General features: G+C 36.0%; 1 pseudogene; it reads left to right on the forward strand.

Annotated features, from left to right (window-relative positions):
* Window positions 1-1,979: 1,979 nt before the first annotated feature.
* On the forward strand, window positions 1,980-14,506 carry LOC100245158 (G-type lectin S-receptor-like serine/threonine-protein kinase RKS1; annotated as a pseudogene).
* The last annotated feature ends 1,145 nt before the right edge of the window (window positions 14,507-15,651 follow it).

Here is a 15,651-nt window from a genome sequence, read left to right on the forward strand (position 1 = left end):
CTGCATGACATGGGATTCTGGACTAGGAGACACGTCATTCACATAATTGAAGGGGTTGCTAAGGGATTTCTTGATCTCCATCAATACTCCAGATTGAGGATTATTCATCAAGATTTGAAGGTTAGCAACATGTTTTTGGATATGGACATGAACCCCAAAATATCAGATTTTGGAATGGCAAGAATTTTTGGAGGGACTTGGTAAGTGAATCCTTGCAAACTGTAAGATACATGGATTCTCTCTCTCTCTCTCTCTCTCTCTCTCACACACACACACACACACACACACACACATATATATATATATACATTTTTGTCACAAGGCAGCTACTAAATGATTTGTTATAATAATGAAATTTAGTGGCTACATGTCCCTTGAATATGCTTTGGAAGGCCTCTTTTCAACTAAATCAGATGTCTTTAGCTCCAGGGTTTTGTTACGGGAGATTCTAAGAGGCAAAAAAAAATACCAGATTTTACCAGAGTGATTCACTCAATCTTCTTGGATATGTGAGTAACACAATCTACAATGTTCTAATATACTAATTCTTGATTTACTAGTCAGTAATTTTTCACATCTTGTTTACTAGTCAATTTTAAGCTAAAGTTCTTTGCATGCAATAAAAAGGACCATGCATCTGTTTTTCTTTTTTGGAAATTTGCATCAAAAGAACATTTTCTTTCCTTCAGGCATGGGATCTATGGAAAAACAACATAGGGCAGGACCTGATGGATCCAGTATTGAATTGGGAGGCACGGGTTCACATCATTCAAGGGATGGCTCAGGGACTTCTTTATCTCCATTAATACTCTAGATTGAGAATTATTCATCAAGATTCGAAGACTAGCAACATTCTTTTGGATAAGAACATGAACAAAACATATAGTTGGGACTTAGTAAGTGAATCATTATTATACTCATTTTTATGTGGAATTTAAAGTTTTAAAATTTTGTACAAAACAATTTGCACTTATAGCTTTTTAAATAAGAAAACTATTTTATATTTTTAAAATAAAATAATGCAATTGTGGCATGTGAAGAAATTTTTATTTTTATGGATAAATATATTTTACAAATTTTATATCAATTTCTTTTTTATTTATATCTATTTATATTTTTTTTCAATGTTTTCATAATCGAATTGGTCATTGAATTGAAAAAGTTACTGGTTCACGGTTCATTGGTTGGATTGGTGTCGATCCGTGATTGAATCAGTGATGTTATAAATAAGTAATTTATATATTATTAAAATTCAAAATGTTATATAAAATTTTTTAGATATATAAAAAAATAAAAATCAATAATATTTATTTTTTCATCTTTAATATTATCAAATTAACATATATCAATAATATAATATTATCAATAAAAAAAATATTATCAAGTCCGAATCGGTGCCTGGTCCACCAGGCTAGTGGTTTTGACCGCCTGTCCGTTGGGCTCATGAGCGGTCGGCATTCCGGCCTAATTAGGCTACCTGGACTGGATTAAGCTCCAGTTGATGGTTGAACTGGCCAATCCAAAACATTGATTTTTTTTTTTTATCTCAATATTTGTATCTTATTTACTTCATATAAACTTGAAATTATTAATTTAAATAACAATTATCCATTATCCATTTAAAACCAGTCATCCTCACATTTATCTCTACACCCAAATGCCCATTTCCTATTGAAAAGTGAATATCACATTGGATGCATTGAATTGTTGTTTCCCTACCACCACCCCTTTTAACTTCTCTTCACTTTGGCATCACAAACTTAAGCAATTTTTTTGGGATGTTGAGATGAGATCATGAGACAAGCGTTCAGAGGACGTGTTGAGAGTTTCTGATATCTTCCACGACAGCTAAGACCATGAATCTGAAGAGAAAGAACTGAAGAAGAGGGAGGAAAGTGAGAGTTGGTTACTCCCTTAATTTTCAAATTTAAAATGGATGATGAAGTCTGAAGATGTCATATTACACATCCAATGGGCCCAATAAATTCTTGGGTACCTACACAGACTGTTTCGTAGAATTTTCCTAAAAGATATTTTGAAAGGGAGATCGATGGAAAGGAGACTTTTACTTACCAGTCGCCGGGCCGCCTCAGATCCGCTACTGCCTGTTTTGGATGGCTATAAGATTATTGATGGGCTGCGTAAACGCTTCTTATGAGTTATGGGTAGCATGGAATTTTCAACCAGAAGGTGTTCTGCTTATCTTGTTTTCTTGCTTATTTCTTCAGGTTTTCACTGGCAATTTGCTGATGCATTTACAGATACAATCTTACAAGGTCAGTCAATTACAACCTCTCAGACCATCATATCTGCTGCTGGTAACTTTGAATTAGGATTCTTCAAGCCTGGAAACTCCACAAATTATTATGTGGGGATATGGTACAAGAAAATCTCAGACCAAGTCTCAGACAAAACCATTGCCTGGGTGGCTAACCGAGAGTATGCGTTCAAAAATCCGTCTGTGGTCCTTACTGTCAGCACAGATGGTAACCTCGAGATTTTGGAAGGGAAGTTTGCCTACAAGGTGCAAGCATATCATCAAATAGAAACACAAGTGCCACCCTGTTGGATTCTGGAAATGTAGTTTTGAGAAATGACAACTCAACTATCTTATGGCAGAGCTTTGACTATCCATCGCACGCTTTCTTGCCGGGGATGAAAATTGGATATGACAAAAGGGCTGGAAAAACATGGTCATTGACGTCATGGAAGAGCACTGAAGATCCCAGTCCAAGAGTTTTCTCCGTGGAGCAGGGCCCTAATGGAACTAGCCAGATTTTTATCTTGCAAGGGCCAACAAGGTTCTGGACTAGTGGCATATGGGATGGGCGTACTTTCAGCCTGGCTCCTGAGATGCTCGAAGACTACATATTTAATTACAGTTATTACTCTAGTAAGGATGAGAGCTATTGGAGTTACTCTCTCTATGATTCTTCCATTATAAGCAGATTGGTGCTGGATGTGTCAGGGCAGATTAAGCAAAGGAAATGGCTTGATTCCTCTCATCAATGGAATTTGTTTTGGGCTCGACCAAGAACAAAATGTGAGGTTTATGCTTCCTGTGGGCCTTTTGGAATCTGCCATGAGAGTGCAGTCGATGGATTCTGTGAATGTTTGCCAGGTTTTGAACCTGTCTCCCCTAATAACTGGTACTCGGACGAAGGGTGTGAGGAAAGCAGATTGCAGTGTGGCAATACTACTCATGCTAATGGGGAGAGAGACCAGTTTCGCAAGGTGTCTAGTGTGACACTACCGAATTATCCACTAACACTCCCAGCGAGGAGTGCCCAGGAGTGCAAGTCAGCTTGCCTAAATAACTGCTCTTGCTCTGCTTATGCCTACGACAGAGAGACGTGTACAGTATGGAGTGGAGATCTTCTAAATTTGCGACAGCCATCCCATTACAACAGTAGTGGTCAAGATTTCTATCTCAAACTTGCGGCCTCTGAGCTAAATGGGAAAGGTAATAAAAGTAGGGAATGGTCAAACTTTTTTTGTGGAAGGACAGAGCATATGATTTTCTTTTTCTTAAATATAAGATGAAGTTCATCAAAGATTAGTTACATTTATTTCTTTTTGCAGTTTCAAGCAGCAAGTGGAAGGTGTGGCTAATTGTTATACTGGCCATTTCCCTAACTTCAGCCTTTGTCATTTGGGGGATATGGAGAAAGCTCCGAAGAAAAGGTCAGTATTTTTCATGGATAGAAGATGGCCAAGCAATTCAAGGGTATTTAGATTCCATCTACACATACAAAACCATTTGTTTTCTGCAATGAGCTCATTACCATTGTTGTAGAATAATTAAGGCCATATTAGGATTTCAATCTCCTGATTACATGTGAGTGTGGACCTGCACTATAGTGCGATAAAAATCAATAATGAATCAATTTATTCCCATGCCAGAATTCCTACATTCTTATGATACTTGACAGCTGTTTCGTCTTTATCAAGCAGGGGAAAATTTGTTACTATTTGATTTAAGTAACAGCTCAGAAGATGCCAACTATGAACTTAGTGAGGCAAATAAACTTTGGAGAGGCGAGAACAAGGAAGTTGATTTGCCAATGTTCAGTTTTGTGAGTGTATCTGCTGCTACTAATAACTTCTCTATTGAAAATAAACTAGGAGAGGCGGTTTTGGACCTGTTTACAAGGTGAGATTAGTATCTGTGAATTTTCTTGGTATGTACAGAGTTTCTTTTACTTGGTGTCATTGTACTAAGTTAAAATTCCCATGACAGGGAAAGTCACAAAAAGGATACGATGTAGCTGTGAAAAGGCTTTCAAAAAGATCAGGATAGGGATGGGAGGAGTTAAAAGAATGAAGCCATGCTTATAGCCAAGCTGCAACATAAGAATCTTGTGAAGTTGTTTGGTTGCTGCATTGAGCAAGATGAGAAGATATTGATTTATGAGTATATGCCCAACAAAAGCTTGGATTTCTTCCTATTTGGTTTGTAACTTCTACATATCTGAACTTCTTGCTACTGTGTATTCAATAAAAAACCATTCATTATTATTCACCACTTATTTGCTAACATGAGTTTGTATTTATTTGGTGTAAAATGGAAATAGATCCTGCAAAACATGGGATTCTGAATTGGAAGACATGGGTTCACATCATTGAAGGGGTTGCTCAGGGTCTTCTTTATCTGCATCAATACTCCAGATTGAGGATTATTCATCGAGATTTGAAGGCTAGCAACATTCTTCTAGATAAGGACATGAATCCTAAGATATCAGATTTTGGAATGGTAAGAATATTTGGGAGCAACGAATCAAAAGCAACAAATCATATAGTTGGGACTTAGTAAGTGAAGCCTAACAAATTCTAAAATATGTGAATGTTCATACAACTTTTTTTTTTTTTCTACACATATATTTGAAATCATGCAGCTACTAAATCGTTTTGTGATTAATAATCAAATTCAGTGGCTACATGTCCCCTGAGTATGCATTGGAAGGCCTTTTTTCGACTAAATCTGATGTCTTTAGCTTCGGGGTCTTATTACTAGAGATTTTGAGTGGCAAGAAGAATACTGAATTTTACCAAAGTGACTCCCTCAATCTTCTCGGATATGTGAGTAACACAATATTTCCTCACATAACTATTTATGATGTTTTGATATGCTAATTCTTTGTTTTCAATTCCCCTGTTATATTACCTATTTGGTTGTCTTGGGCTAGTAAATTTTCACATTATGTTTACCACTCAGTTTCAAAGCTTATTTCATATCATTGGCTACTATAAAAAGGACTTTATTATCTTTTACTTTTTGGGAATTTGCATCAATGGATAATTTTCTTTCTTTTAGGCATGGGATCTGTGGAAAGACAACAGGGGACAGGAGTTGATGGATCCAGTGTTGGAAGAGACATTGCCAACACACATTCTGTTGAAGTACATCAATATAGGCCTTCTTTGTGTTCAAGAAAGTGCAGATGACAGGCTTACCATGTCTGATGTTGTCTCAATGCTTGGCAATGAAAGTGTACGTTTACCCTCTCCAAAACAACCGGCATTTTCAAATCTGAGAAGTGGGGTGGCACCACATATATTTCAAAACAGGCCTGAAATTTGTTCCTTAAATGGTGTGACACTTTCGATTATGGAAGCACGATAATGGTTCAGAACTTAATAAATAATATGCTTAAATTTCAGCATATTGTCTTGCGTTGTTTTTGTGAATTCATAGCTCATGTATTGAAATGGACATGTGATCTATGTGTTAATTTTTCTTCCAAAACAGTTCAATAATCATTCAGACCTGTGTCTAATATTTTTATCTGAAACTGTTATGAAGTCTGATTTTATCCAGTTGAATTTGGATTTAATTTGATTATGATCTGTACCCTCATCAATCCAAGGAGTGAAGGACAATTTTCAGAGCTCAAAAACCAACAAATGGCGCATTTAGGGCCAATCCATCTATAGAGAGTCAACTATCCACCTTCCACTTATTCTCTTATATGTGTTTCCGAATGCCCTGGCATATGTATATCTTGCACAGATTCAATTCTGTACTACTGTATATTTACTATGAGACTGACTAAGTTCTACTGTTTTGAGAATAGTGCAGTGTATATATCTTGCCAAGAATATTCTATGGAGCATAATTCCTTTGTGAAATCAGATGTTTCCAGCTAAGGAGTTGATTGTGAATCCTGTGACAAGAGGAACTCGAAATATTACCTCTCACTGAGAATCCTGTGAATTGAAACCTCCTTAACACCTACCATATGAAAATGAATGATTTTTCTTTTCTTTTTTTCTGTAATTTTATGTATTAGCATGGTAAGTGAATTCAGTTTTCACTGGGCATCTGAAAGAAGATAATTTGAAACAGTTTTTGGTATGGGGAATGGGGTATGAGGACAAGATGCTGTAATTGATGGATATGTCAGTGGGGAAAGAAATTATCAGAACCCAGGTGTAGGTATTAACTTAGCTATAATGGGGGAAGGGAGTGAACAGAAGCAGGGTTAGCTTCAATTTCAGATTCATATCATACAGTGCTTCATTCAACTAGTAATAGCGAAGACAATTCAGCTACTCAGCATAGGAGGGAGGAATTAGTTAAGCAGTTGTAGATTTTTCGCCTTCCAAATCCAAAGTGATCAGACAATTTTCCAGAAAAAAAAAAAGTGGTATAACGTTCCCTGTGACTTATAACACTTCCCATTTGTTTGGACATAGTTTGAATAAAACCCCTTTGGTTGCCAAGAAAACCAAGGAAAATGCAAAAGAGAAATAACTTGAAGTCTACAATTTCTGTAGTTTATGATGGAAAGCTCAAGTTCAAGCTCAAGTAAGGCTAAACGAGCCCATTGACCCTCTCTCATCTCTACAACATAGACTTCAAAAGCAAAATGGGTAAAATAATGGTCATTTAAGGGGCCCTGCGCTTGGCTTGGGAATCAGTTTCATTGAATATTTTAGGAGAGATAACATATAGCAAGTCAAAAAGTAGATAAGTACAAACTAATTTTGCCGTCCAGCATAGAAAATCTAATCCCAGTGGGGCCTTAAGTACATGAATTTAGTGTTCTTTCCATCATTCTTCTCATTCTGGTCATGGTCTAGATTGAAGAAAGGTCCGATACAAATTGGAAAAGTCATAGAAGGAAATATATCTAGAAGGGAATCCTAACAAAAGGTCTTTCAAAACTGCTACACCTTGCTTTGCATCGTAGTTGGTCTCTGCATTGAATGAGTCTTTTTTTTTCCTATGTCCCCTGGAGACAGAAAATCTGAAAACATTTCTAAATGGTTTTCCAAAATACAGTGCATGGGAGGTTCCAGGACTTTGAGGGAAAGGAAAGCAGCAGAACCAGCTGGGGAAAATCAGGTATCTGATTTCTTCTATTAATTCATCAGCATGAAAAGGATCATTTCCTGCCACTCTAATGTTGTTTAATCTATTCAACCACGGAAATTAGGGAAGACTTTGACGAAAATGATGCGCGGTCAAGTTCTGCTACCTGCTACATTGAATTATGCTTATCTAGGGAAGATGCATTGAAGTCTTAGAGCATTTGAGATTTTTTTTTTCTTTTTTTCTCTTAAGACACAATTAATTGTCCATAAATTAATAGCTTGGGAACAAGGAAAATCAATTAATTAAGTGAATATTAATTGCTTATTAATTAATAAATCATTAATTTATCAAGATAGTTCTTATTTTTTCAAAATATTGTATTCAATATTATTTATTATAATTGTTAGGAAGTGTCCCAATTTCCTAATTAGTATAAATTTATTTTTTGTAAAGAATATTATATGAATGTTTTTAGGTTAATATATTATTGTAATATTAGATTTTCTTATAGGGTAAGGAAGGTTGTTGGAAATATCTTTGTACATATTCTAGGTCATGAGGAGAAAAAGTTATGAGATGGAAATGACCATGTAAAGATTATACGGGGTAAATAGAGATGTGAGAAAGAACGGGAGGTACTCGGTGGAGCGAGATGACTTGTGGTAGGGTAGGGATACGAAGAGTAGGAAAACAGGAGATGTTTTAAGAACCCAATAATTGTATCTGGTTATGTCCTCTATAATGTTTTGGTTCTATCCTTTGTAATGTTCTCTATTGTATAATGAAATGATTCTCTCTCATCTGTGGACGCAGACATGGTTGGTCGGATGTGATGAGGGAGCAGCAACACCACTCTTCATCTCTGAACTAGACTGTGATGTAGACTTTGGTATGGATCTTGACCCCAACTCAACCTCCACCTGTGTGCTTGATTTTTATTGCTCTTTATCACAAGAATATCTAAAAGATGAGTCATGAAGCATAGTAGTTTCATAAAAAATAACATCTCTATTGACCATGACTTTCTTGGTTTTTAAACACCATAACTTATATCCTTTAACACTAGACTTATAGCCAAGGAAGACACATTTTATAGACCTAGGTTCTAGCTTTCCATTATCAACATGAGTATAGGCAGGACATCTAAATACCTTCAAATCAGGGTAACTAGCAGGAGTACCAGACCATACCTCTTGTGGAGTTCTTTTGTTAGTAGTAGTTGAGGGATAACGATGAATGAGGAAACAAGATGTAGCTTTAGTCCAAAAAGACTTAGGTAAACCAACAATGGAAAGCATATAATGTACTTTCTCCATCAAAGTCCTATTCATTTGCTTTGCCACACCGTTTTGCTGTGGGGTATGACGAACTGTATGATGCCTCGCGATTTCTTCTGACTTGCATAGAACATTAAATTCATAAGAACAAAACTCCAAGCCATTATCAGTGCGAAGACGTTTTACCTGCTTCCATGTCTGCTTCTCAATCATAATTGTCCACTCCTTGAATGTAGCTAACATATCACTCTTTTTCTTCAAGAAGAACACCCAAACTTTTCTGGAAAAAATCATCAATGATAGTTAACATATAACTAACACATCCCTTAGAAGGCACCCTAGATGGTCCCCGAAGATTAGAATGTATATAATTGAGTGTCCTCTTTGTGTTGTGAATGCCTTTTGTGAATTTGACTCTTCTCTGCTTCCCAAAAACGCAGTGCTCATAGAACTTTAGTTTTCTAATACTCTAACCATTAAGAAGTCCTCTTTTGCTCAATTCAATCATCCCATTCTCACTCATATGCCTAAGGCGCATATGCCAAAGTCTAGTAACATCACCATCTAATAAGGAAGAAGTAGCAACAACTACATCACTTATAACTGTGGATCCCTACAAGACATATAATTTGGTAGATCTTTTCTGCCATTTCATCACAACAAGAACACATTTACTAACCTTTAAGACTCCACCTTCACCAGTATACTTGTACCCTTTTGAATCAAGAGTACTCAATGAGATAAAGTTCCTCTTTAGATTTGGAATGTGTCTCATATCACCAAACATAGATGGACATTCAAGAATAAAGATTAGAATTAGATTTGAACCCAAACATCATTTAAATCAGAGATTGTATAGGTCATTATAGAAGATTATTATTAAATTTGGCCCGAAAAATAAATCTTTTACATTTTACTCCCTACTATAAGTGACCTACCACCAGCCTAAAAAGAAGAAATGTGGGCCTAATGAGGGTTTTTTTTTTTTTTTTGATATTTTCCATTTATATAACTAACTTGAACAATGGTGTACCCTTAAAAGTAGAAAAGATCCATGTAGTATTCTTCGGTTTATTATGGTTATGTTTGGTTATGAGAAAATTTAAAGGAAAATGTGAAGAAAAGAAAATAAAAAAGAAAAATAAAAAGAAAGAAAATTAAAAATGGGTTTAAATTCAATGAATTATTTTTATATGCTTCTCCAAACTCATTTCACTTTTTTTTTTCATTATAATAAGATTAAATAATTTAAAAATATATAAAATTTTAACTAATTTTATTTTATTTTGTATTTTTTCATAATGAAACTAAATATAAGAAAACTATTTTTCTTAACTTTTTTTTTCTTAATATTTTCCAAGAGACTAAATATAGCCTAGATGTATCTAGTAGAAAGATCCAACATGGGGTTGGAAAAAAATCATAGAAGAAGATATATCTTGAAGGGGAGATCAAAGGATATTAAATGGGACTATGACCCACACCTGAGATTTATGGGCTGCTTAATGGAACAAACCAGATTTTTATCCACCATATTGAATATTGAATATGGTATTCTTCCAATTATTAAATGTATTCAGCGAAAAGGTCCAATTGTTAGTAAAAGAAGAACAGGTCAAACTATCGTACTAGGGTGCTATGAGTGAGATTGTGATTACATCAACTTTTAATTATTTAGAATATTGTCCATTATATATTTTAATTTTTTATAATATTAATTTATTTTATTGATTAAGAATTATAATTTAATGTATACTTAACATTAAAATCTTATATAGTTCCAATTTCATACAAGTAACTAAATTTTTTATATTGATCTCATCTCTGCACCCAAATGCCCATTTCCTCTTGAAGATTAAAAATTAAAAATAAAAATTAATCCATCTAACAACCAAGTTAAAATGTATTTATATATCATAAAAAAAAAAAATCATCACCGAATAAACCAATAACCATAAAAATAAAAATGGAAAATCATCTATAAATAAATCAAAACAAAATATAAAAAGAAAATAATATTTTCATGGTTGATTAACCCTATGAGTTGGATGATAAAAGCGTTAATATCGAGTTGGAGGCAAAACCAATAACCATCGGAAGATATTCTTCGATTGCTACCACACGGTGCTGTAGAATTTTCCAAAAGGGAGGCCAGTGTAAAGGAGACGTGCAAGATGTTCTTCTATTGCTTCCACACAGTGGTGTCGAATTTTCCTAGAAGATATATTGAAAGGGAGATCAGTGGAAAGGAGACTTTGACTCACCGGTCGTTGGGCCTCAGGTCCGCCACTGCCTGTTTTGGATGACTATAAAACTATTGATGGGCTGCTTAAACGCTGCTTATGAGTTATGGTTAACATGAAAATTTCAACCAGAAGGTGGTCTGCTAATCTTGTTTTCTTGCTTATTTCTTCAGGTTTTCACTGGCAATTTGTTGATGCATTTACAGATACAATCTTACAAGGTCAATCAATCACAACCTCTCAGACCATCATCTCTGCTGGAGGTAACTTTGAATTAGGATTCTTTTCTCCTGGAAAGTCCACAAAATACTATGTGGGGATATGGTACAAGAAAATCTTAGAGCAAACCATTGTGTGGGTAGCTAACCGAGACTATTCATTCACAAATCCGTCCGTGATTCTCACTGTCAGCACAGATGGCAACCTCGAGATTTTGGAGGGGAAGTTTTCGTACAAGGTGACAAGCATATCATCAAACAGCAACACTAGTGCCACCCTGTTGGATTCTGGAAATCTTGTTTTGAGGAATGGCAACTCAGATATCTTATGGGAGAGCTTTGACTATCCAACGGACACACTCCTGCCCGGAATGAAAATCGGACATGACAAAAGGTCTGGAAAAACATGGTCATTGGTGTCATGGAAGAGCGCAGAAGATCCCGGTCCAGGAGATTTCTCCGTGCAGGTCGACCCTAATGGAACTAGACAGATTTTTAGCCTGCAAGGACCCAACAGGTATTGGACTACTGGGGTGTGGGATGGGCAGATTTTCAGCCAGATTCCTGAGTTGCGTTTCTACTACTTTTATAAGTACAATACATCCTTTAATGAGAATGAAAGCTATTTCACTTACTCTTTTCATGATCCCTCCATTCTGAGCAGAGTGGTGGTAGATGTGTCAGGCCAGGTTAGGAAACTGAAATGGCATGAAGGCACACATGAATGGCATTTATTTTGGCTTCAACCAAAAATACAGTGTGAGATTTATGCTTACTGTGGGCCTTTTGGAACCTGCACTCGGGATTCTGTTGAATTTTGTGAATGCTTACCAGGTTTTGAACCTCGCTTCCCTGAAGACTGGAATCTGCAAGACAGATCTGGAGGGTGTGTGAGGAAAGAAGATTTGCAGTGTGTCAATGAAAGCCATGCTAATGGGGAGCGAGACCAGTTTCTTTTGGTGTCTAACGTGAGACTGCCCAAGTATCCAGTAACACTGCAAGCAAGGACTGCTATGGAGTGCGAATCAATTTGCCTGAATCGCTGCTCTTGCTCTGCTTATGCTTACGAGGGAGAGTGTAGAATATGGGGTGGAGATCTTGTAAACGTGGAGCAGCTACCAGATGGTGACAGTAATGCTAGAAGTTTCTACATCAAACTTGCTGCCTCTGAGCTAAATAAGAGAGGTAAGAAAAAAGAGTCATAGTTGTTATTGTAGGAGGACATAGAGCATATGGGTCTTGTTTTATTTTCAATATAAAATGGCCATGGATTCAGCTAAATTTAATATGATATATTTCCTTCTACAGTTTCAACCAGCAAGTGGAAGGTATGGTTAATTGTCACACTGGCCATATCTTTAACTTCAGTATTTGTCAATTATGGGATATGGCGAAGGTTCCGAAGAAAAGGTCAGTATTTCTCATGGACAGAAGGATGGCCAAGCAGTTCAACAGTTTTTAGGTTCCATCTGCAAATACAAAGCCAGTTCTTTTTTTAAAATGAGTTCATTACCACTGTTATTGAATAATTAAGGTAACATTAGGATTTCATGTTCTGATTACATGTGAGTGTGTATGTGGAATCCAATGTGAGAAATAATTTATTCCCATGCCGGAATTCCTACATTCTTATGATATTTAATGTCTGTTTGTTCTTTACCAAGCAGGGGAAGATTTGTTAGTATTTGATTTCGGTAACAGCTCAGAAGATACCAACTGCTATGAGCTTGGCGAGACAAATAGACTTTGGAGGGACGAGAAGAAGGAAGTTGATTTGCCCATGTTCAGTTTTGCGAGTGTATCTGCTTCTACAAATAACTTCTGTATTGAAAATAAACTAGGAGAGGGCGGTTTTGGATCTGTTTACAAGGTGAGATTATAACCCCTGACAATAATGTTCTACAATTTGTCCTGGAATGTAAAGGCCTACTTGATATATACCAAATTTCTTTTACTTGGTGTAATTGTAGTCTGTTGAAATTCCCATGACAGGGAAAGTCACAAAGAGGATATGAGGTAGCTGTGAAAAGGCTCTCAAAAAGATCTAAACAGGGATGGGAGGAGTTAAAAAATGAAGCCATGCTTATAGCCAAGTTGCAACACAAGAATCTTGTGAAAGTTTTGGGATACTGCATCGAGCGGGATGAGAAGATATTGATTTATGAGTATATGTCCAACAAAAGCTTGGATTTCTTCCTCTTTGGTTTGTAACTTCCACATACATATGCTTCCAGCTACTGTATATTCAATGAGAACTTTATACATTCATCATTCTTCACCACTTACTTGCTAACATCTATTTTTTTGGTGTAAAATGGAAATAGATCCTGCAAAACGCGGGATTCTGAATTGGGAGACGCGAGTTCACATCATTGAAGGGGTTGCTCAGGGACTTCTTTATCTCCATCAGTACTCCAGATTGAGAGTTATTCATCGAGATTTGAAGGCTAGCAACATTCTTCTGGATAAAGACATGAACCCTAAAATATCAGATTTTGGAATGGCAAGAATTTTTGGAGGAAATGAATCAAAAGCAACAAAACATATAGTTGGGACTTAGTAAGTGAATCCTAACGCATTGTAAAATATGTGGACTGTCTCATAACATGCTTTTTTTCTACATATATATTTGTAATCATGCAATTACTAAATGAATTGTTTTAATAATGAATCCAGTGGCTACATGTCCCCCGAGTATGTTTTGCGAGGTCTCTTTTCAACTAAATCTGATGTTTTTAGCTTCGGGGTCTTGTTATTAGAGATTCTAAGTGGCAAGAAGATTACTGAATTTTATCATAGTGACTCGCTCAATCTTCTTGGATATGTAAGTAACACAAATTTCCTCTTATGTAGCTAAAGTTATCATGTTTACTACTATATTTCAAGCTTTAAGTTACATACTTGAATGCAATTGACCGAATTAGGACTATATATCTTTTTTTCTTTTTTCGGGAATGTGCATCAAAGTATAATTTTCTTTCCTTTAGGCATGGGATCTGTGGAAAAGCAACAGAGGACAAGAGTTGATTGATCCAGTATTGAATGAGATATCTTTGAGACATATTCTGTTAAGGTACATCAATGTAGCCCTTCTTTGTGTTCAAGAAAGTGCAGATGATAGGCCCACCATGTCCGATGTTGTCTCCATGCTTGTCAAGGAAAATGTACTTTTATCTTCTCCAAATGAGCCGGCCTTCTTAAATCTATCGAGTATGAAACCACATGCATCTCAAGATAGGCTTGAAATTTGTTCCTTAAATGATGTAACACTTTCAAGCATGGGAGCACGATAAGTGTTCTAAATTTCAGATTGCATATGCTTAAATGTCTTCAGCATATTGTCTAGTATTATTATTGGCCATCAAGTGGATTGTTGATGTACTGAACGTGTGAACTTTTGTATGTATTTTTCTTTCAATGCAGTTCAATAATGTGCTTAATTTTACTCAATCCTCAAGGATTCAGACCTGTATCTCATCTTCCCATCTGTAATTGCTACTGAATCTGCTTTTATGCATTGCCAATCCAGACACTAAAATACAACCCTCAGAGCTTACTGCAAATGTTCAACTAGTGCTAGGAAAGACGAGCTTTTGCGCATGCTACAGCTAAGCATAAGTACTAATTAACATATAGGCAAGAGGGAAAGTGAGGAAGGAAAGCAGCTATAGATTTTTTTGCCTTTTAAACTGTGATAGCATCTAGCATTTTTTTTAAGAGAAGAAATAGTATAATTTAATTGAGTACTCGTAAAACCTTCTTTTCTTATTGGACATGGTTTCAATAAAACCCATTTGGTTGCCAAGAAATCTGAGGAAATTCAGGATGTGGATGGGGAATTTGAAGTCTACCTTCGTCCCTATAGCTTAAAATGAAAAGGCATAGTTACAAACTAAGCTTACATTCTGGCAGAAACGTATATATTCCCTATTGGGGCTTGCAGTAGGAGATTGACCTGGAAGCCAACCAGAAAAGACATGCATCTATGATTAAAAGGAGCTCATGCTCACAAGAAACTTTCTCTCTATCCAATGTGGGATATGACACCCTGAAGTATGAATATCACTACTTACTATTGCTAGCTATGGACAAGGAAAAAAAAACAAGAGAAGGAAAAAAAACGAAAGGAGGAATAAGCAAAATGATGTCCAAGGATTCAAAATTGTTTACAGTAATTGGCCAGAAGCTAGATCAATTTCATGAAAATATTTAATTCCCCAAAATTAAGAGTAAGTTTTTCCCAACAAAATTGTTATTTTTTTAATTCCCTTAATCCTATGGGTTCAAGAACAAGCCGAGTCCAGTACGACTCGGCCGAGTCGGATAGACTCATACTCAATCAGGAATCGCTTAAACTCGGTTAACTCAACGGAGATTCCGAGTTGACTCGGTTGAACCGTTCGTGTTAACAAAAGAAATCGTTTTTTCACTTTCGAATCTCAGCAGAGGAACAACAAACGAGATGTAAACCTAAAAAACCTCTGAAAAATCAAAGATTGTCTTCAAAAGGAAAAGTTTCTCAACAACCATGATGAAGAGGAAGAAAGACATCAGTCTAACCCATGACTGAGTCTTGGAGGTGCACAAGAAGAAGA

This window comes from Vitis vinifera, chromosome 19 (assembly GCF_030704535.1).
Source record: "Vitis vinifera cultivar Pinot Noir 40024 chromosome 19, ASM3070453v1".
In the NCBI taxonomy this organism is placed as follows: domain Eukaryota; kingdom Viridiplantae; phylum Streptophyta; class Magnoliopsida; order Vitales; family Vitaceae; genus Vitis; species Vitis vinifera.